The following is a 7103-nucleotide window of genomic DNA, read 5'->3' on the forward strand; positions in this document are numbered from 1 at the left end:
TTGGAAATATTTTCGAGCCCCCCCTAACCCCGTTCCCACTTAGATTGTTAGAATTCATTGTATATAGTTGTACGAACATTACATTTTCTCTGCTAATATAACGAGACAAAAATATATATCATTATATATTTTATTATGGATTGAACATGAACAGAAGTGCTTGTATTGGCAGATGATCGTGTGCCACTGTGAAATAATGAGGCCTAATTGAAACAATTAGAAATACTGTTATCGATCCGGTTCTTTAACAGTATTTTGATTTTTGTTATTTTTTCAAGGGAAGAATGAAATAAATTACCACTGCTCTAAAACATCATGAGGATGTTGTTCAGTCTGAATGCTGGCCAGGAAAGCCATCATGGTGAAATGGGTCGGGGAGGACCCCCCCCCCCCACTCTCCATGTGGAAGACACTGAGGTATTGAATCTGGAGATAATGAAACTCTGTCTGGATGGAAGGTTGAATGTTTCCCCACAGAAGTGCTTTATTGAGCAGCAGAAAAGCACATGTTGCTGGCTTGAAGTCCGGGAAGAGAAGGGAAGAAGAGAAAAGAGGGCACACAGTAGGTATACAGTAGGTACAGTCAACATATGTGTCCGTGCGGAAACAATACCCCCAACCCGTAGTTCCATGAGTGAATTATGTAACATGAGTAAATTAGTGATCACTACACAGTCGACAATAACAGTTAGAAGATTTAATCATTGAACTTAACCATTGCTTACTGAGACTTCAGAGGAGGGGAATAGATGTGCAGTTATACTGGGTGCCTGCACATGAGGGGGTTCAAGGGAATGAGCATGCTGATAAGTTAGCAAAAGAGGCGTTACAGAAGGAAATAGCAATACCAGTTTCACTTGGAAAAGGAGAAGGAAAAGCAACTAGAGAATGCAATTCCTGAAGAAATTGCTAGTGGAATGCTTTATGCTGAAAAGCTGACGCTAAACTGCTATGCTGAAATGTAATGTGTAAGAAGAAAGTGAAGAATTTAGATTGAAAAGAATATTTAAACTGCAAACTTTTGAACTAACTTGATGGTGAATGATCTGTCGCCATGGCAACGGCATTTGATGACACCCCATAATACGCTTAGATGCGTTGATGGCTGCATCGTTACCAAACCTGTGAAGTTTTGGGCCGTTTGAAGCATTTTCACTGAAGTTATGAGAAAACCGTGTTTCAAGGAGACCACACATGGTTCATGTCCAATTAAAGTGCATTTATTTAAAGAAACTAAGTTAATGAAGACAGTTAATCAGTAGTGTGTGTAGTGTGTGGGTGTGTGAACATGCATCAGTAAATAAAGCAAAAACAAACAAACCAAGGTCCAGTAGAGCCAAGCAACCCAAGAAGAGAGAGAGACTGACTGCTCAGGCACCCATACTTGTAGCTGAGCAGTCAACCAAAATCAGGTGTCAGCAATCTCTCCTGATTTGGGGAGTGGCTAACCAGGGACCTGAGTCTAAGGCCTAGGGGCCGTCACACCTCCCCCCTTAAGAATGAGGTATCACCTCAGATCCTGAAACAAAACAAGAACATTAGACACAACATTTTCTTCCAATTCATAAATCCGAGCAGCACGTTTAAGAGCACATAAAAACGGCATTATAAGCCTATCAAAAGTGATTCTAGGCAAAGAAGGAACTATGAAAAAAGGTACATGAGGTGACTACCGAAATTTGCACAAAACCCGCAATCATTACAGCCTAACCCCAGGAAAAGCAACTACTGCTGCTTAGTGGGCGAAACAGGGAATACCTGTACAGCCAAAACTTCAAGAAGAATGGGACGAAGCTCCCCTTGCCTGCCCCATCTTACCCAAAGAGGTTATTGTAGCTCTCTTTGGCATACTTCTGTGTGTTACAAATGTTGCACTCTGACCTTCTAGCCCAATTGACATTGCCACATGTTTTGCACTTCCAATCATTTACACTGAAGAGACCCCTGCTCTTCCCAGCCAGAGTTTTCCAACTATCTGTTCCTCCAGCTTTCATCATCTGTGCCCTCATGGTTTTCTTCCTGCCACATCTGTAACAACTGCTTCTTCTAGCAAAATGCATCATTCTACACTTATCAGGACAAAACCAGTCCTCGCCTCTAACTTGAAAACTCTTTCCTGCAATGTTTATTTTGTTACCACTGAATGGCTTTGCATGATCTGGCCAAACACGACCACCTGCCAGGTCATTTCCCAAAATGATGTCCACTCCAGTCATGGGCAACTCTGGACGAACACCAACCTCCACTTCTCTCTGGACCAAATCACAAGACAGAAACAGTTTATGCTCAGGCACAGAAATGGTTTGCAGACCAATCCCTCTAACTGGAACACAGCGCCCCATGTCTGAATCTGGAGAAAAAGGCAAGATGGCCTCCCTCACAAAAGTATTCAAAGCTCCTGAGTCCCTCAAAATCCTGACTTGAACTTTCTTGTCACTCCCAACTAGAGTTACAAAACCGTCAGACATAAACGGAGCAAAACCCGACTCAACCTCTGAGATATCAATTGGCTTAACCTGCATTTGCAATGGAGCCAAGACTTCTGTTTCACCAACTTTGGGATTATGAATAGTTGTAGCCAAACCAACTGACTTCACATGAAAATTGTTGCTTTTCCCCTCTAGCAATGGACATTCTTTTTTCCAATGACCCTGTTGATGGTAATAATGACACACATTGGCATTGCTTGTGCCATTAGGATGCTGTGTAAACTTTGGGGACAAAGATCCTGCTTTCTGAGATTCATTCCTATCATAACGCTCACCAAAGATGCACCTGTGCGTCAACACATACTCATCAGCCAGTACTGCTGCCTCCCTAGGACATGTGACTTTATGTTCATTAATATATGTTGCAATGTTCTCAGGGACAGACTGTTTCAACTGCTCCAGAATGATTAAATCACATAACTGATCCAACGTTTTTACACCAGAAGAAGAGTACCAGCGCTTGAAATGCAAGATCAAATCCCGTGCAAATTCCACATGTGTTTTGTTACCATTCTTTCGCCAGTCTCTAAAACGTTGGCGGTACGCTTCAGGCACCAACTCAATAGCCTTCAAAACAGACGATTTCACCGTATTATAATCTTTACAGGCGTCAGAAGATAAAGCGGAGTAGGCTTCTTGTGCTTTACCTGTAAACACACACTGCAACATTAAAGTTCTGTCCTCATCAGGCCAGCCCCTTGAATCAGCAACATGCTCAAACAGACAAAAAAAAGTGTCTATATCATTTTCATTAAACTTTGGCAACAACAATAAATTACTTGCAACATCAAAGCGTGAACTTACAAGTTCCTCATTCAAAGCCGATGCAGACATTTTACCTGCCCTAATCAAAGCCAATTTCTGCAGTTCCAAATCCAGTTTAATTTGTTCCTTTTTGTATTTGATTTGTTCCACCTCTTTTTCAAGAATATACAATTCTTTCTGTTGTTCAAATGTTAAGCCAGACACAGAATTAGTTACAACGCTCTTACCTCCCCTGTCCATCAGTACCGCACAGTCTAGCAAATGAGCTTTTATAATACTTTTCAGGGTTTCCTTTATTTGTTTGGAATCAACATCAACGGAGTAATAATGAGCAATCTTCACCAACTGCTCCTTTGTACATTGCTCCAACAACTCATCAGAGGGACACTGAACAAAATCTTCCACAATGTTAGCCATATCAAACCACAAAAATCTAGCAACCTAGATAACCAAATTGAGGTAACATACACCAAACCTTTACACTATGCAACTAGTGGCAACAACAACTGGTGACTCCCCATACTCAACTAACTCATTACAGTATGTCCCTTATCTGACTAAACTCTTACCTAGTCTTCGTACAGATACTTGTGGCGGGTATATATTCACTGAAACCCAGTGGTACTGGAAGGCAACTGTATACACAGCGACCCCACAAGAAACCATGGACGTGATCCCGAGACAACTGCTCTAGCCACTTTCTCTGCCACACTAAACCCAACCCCCGACAACAGACTCTCTATTAGAACCTGCTGCTTGGCCTCACAGAGGAGAACACCAGTCACATGCCACACCAAACATTTTAGCATATTTACCTCAAAGAAAACTGGCCCAAACTAGATTATAAAGCTCTCCACAACAACTACATCCATGTGTGATACTCCAACCTAAATTAGCACAGAAAATTCATACCAACAAAATGTATGTCAAAAATTGTCCCATGTCACGCCCTGGCTCAAGGACGGACAAAAGAAGGAGACCACACATGGTTCATGTCCAATTAAAGTGCATTTATTTAAAGAAACTAAGTTAACTATGAAGTCAGTTAATCATTAATGTGTGTAGTGTGTGGGTGTGTGAACATGCATCAGTATATAAAGCAAAAACAAACAAACCAAGGTCCAGTAGAGCCAAGCAACCCAAGAAGAGAGAGAGACTGACTGCTCAGGCACCCATACTTGTAGCTGAGCAGTCAACCAAAATCAGGTGTCAGCAATCTCTCCTGATTTGGGGAGTGGCTAACCAGGGACCTGAGTCTAAGGCCTAGGGGCGGCCCTCAGCCAATAGAATCAGAGGAGCTTTAAAGCCGTCGAGGGCATGCGGTGGCTCCTCAGAGACGTGAGTGCGAGATTGAGAGCAGCTGGTGGAATGGCGTCTTTGAGCCCTGGAGAGGAGGATATGGAAAGTGCATCTGAAGGAGAAGGAGGATGGAATGAAGTAAGGAATAAGACTTCAAGAAAGAAGATAGACATGTCAAGTGACAGTCTTAGTGAATCTGATTCGCAGAATGAATTGAAGAAAGTAAAGAAAAGGATTGAGAATGAAGAGTGGAAAGTGATTGTGGAGTTTGGTGAGCAATCCGCAGCTAAGCTACATCCAGTGGCCCTGACTAAAGCGATTCACAAAGAAATTGGATCGATAAAGCAAGCAAGATTTCTGAGCAAAGGACGGATGTTGGTTGAAATGATGAATGCAAAACAACAGGAAAAGTTACTGAAAATGAAGACCCTGAATGAAGTTCGAATTAAATGCCATGTTCCTGGAGCAAATCGGAAAATACTTGGAGTTATCAGTGGAGTTCCGATAGAAATCGGCATAGAAGAACTCAAGAAAGAAATGAAAGGGGGAAAAGTGTCTGTAGTTAAGCGTCTTCCTACTAGGTATCAGGGTAAGATAGTGGATAGTTTATCTGTTCTTCTTCAGTTTGAAGAAACAATTCAACAGAAGATAATGATCGGTTGCATGAGCTTTCCAGTAAGAGAATTCATCCCTAAACCTCTGCGGTGCTTTAAATGCCAAAGGTTTGGGCATGTGGCAGACAAGTGCAAAGCAACTAAGCCCAGGTGTCCAACATGTGCGGGGGAACATGAATATGGTAGTTGTGCTGCAGGTGCTAAGGTGAAATGTTGTAACTGTGGTGGGGAACATAGTGCTGCGTATCAGGGCTGCCAAGTGCAGAGAAAGGCCAAGGAGGTGCAGAGATACAAAGTGCAGAGAAAGGCCAAGGAGGTGCAGAGATACAAAGTGCAGAGAAAGGCCAAGGAGGTGCAGAGATACAAAGTGCAAAATAAAGTCTCATATTCTGAAGCAACAGAAAAGGTATCACTAAACATAGCTAGGAAATCCCAAGGAGCAGCAAGTATATTCTCTTCAAAAGATTTTCCCAAACTCCCACAGGCAAAGGAAAGCTCCACAAAGTGTTCTCATAAGTGTGTGATAGGAGAGGATGCATTGATTGTTAATAAGTACACATTTGTGGCCTTTATTGGAAAAGTGGTGAATGTTGCTTTGCAACAAACAAAAAAGAGGTCAAGACTGAAAACAATAGTGGAAGCAGCAGGTGCTTCTTTGGGGATAAAGGATATAACGGTTGAAATGATACATGATATGCTAGCCCCCAATAATGATGATTCACAGATTAGTGAGTAGATTGATGGTTGTTCTCATTCTGCAGTGGAATGCTAGAAGCCTTATTGCAAATGGACAAGAATTCAAGACCTATATATATCAGTTAAAAGAAAAACCAGACGTTATTTGTATTCAAGAAACATGGCTGAAGAATCATTTGGACTTCATTATTGGGGGATATAGTGCTATAAGACAAGATAGAAATGATGGTCAGGGAGGGGGATGTGCAATCTTTATCAGAGAAGTCATGTCTTATAGTAGGCTAACATTTAAGAACAGTCATGATTTAGAAATAGTGGGTGTAGAAGTTTGGATTAATAAAAGGAAAATTAGTGTCCTGAATTTTTATAATCCATGTAATAAACTCAAAATAGAGGAATTAGACAGTCTTTGTCAAGGAAATGAAATAATATGGTGTGGTGATTTTAATGCACATAATACAATGTGGGGAGGGAGATCAACAGATTACAACGGACAGGTGGTGGAGGACTTAATGGAGACAAAGGAATTAGTTTGTTTAAATAATGGGCAAGGTACAAGACTCAATTTTAGAGATGGAACAGAGTCTGCGATCGATCTAACTCTGGTAACAAGTGAATTAACTTCTGGTAGCAGTTGGGAAGTATTGGCAAATAACAGTATTGGGAGTGATCATCTTCCGATTATAATCAAGTGTGATATAAGTAATGTGGTTGAGCTAGACGGTATCATGAGATGGACTTTCTCTAAAGCAAACTGGGAGATGTTTGCTAAATTGTGTGATAATGAATTTGATCAGATTGATATGGAAGTATTGATGAAATAAATGAGCAATTTACTTCAAATATAATTAAAAGCGCTAATCAATCTATTGGGAATAAAACTGGTAAACTTAGTAAATGTGTTAAGATGGTACCGTGGTGGAACAAAGAATGTAATGATGCAATCCGAAACAAAATCAGGCTGTTTGGAAAGCTAAGAAAGACACATTCATTACACAATGTATTAGAATATAAGAAGGCACAGGCTCAGGTAAGGAACATTGTTAAAAGAGCAAAAAGGGAGTGTTGGAGAGGATTCTGTTCAAGTATTGGGAGAACTACGCCATTAGATAAAGTATGGGGAATGATTAAGAAGATGAGGGGAATTAGACAGCAGAGTAACCTGCCAGTGTTAGAGACTGGAGGGAAGTTGGTGCTATGGAGAAGGCACACATTCTAGCTACAAATGTTGTCAAAGTTC

The sequence above is a fragment of the Trematomus bernacchii genome, unplaced genomic scaffold, assembly GCF_902827165.1.
Source record: "Trematomus bernacchii unplaced genomic scaffold, fTreBer1.1, whole genome shotgun sequence".
Classification (NCBI taxonomy): domain Eukaryota; kingdom Metazoa; phylum Chordata; class Actinopteri; order Perciformes; family Nototheniidae; genus Trematomus; species Trematomus bernacchii.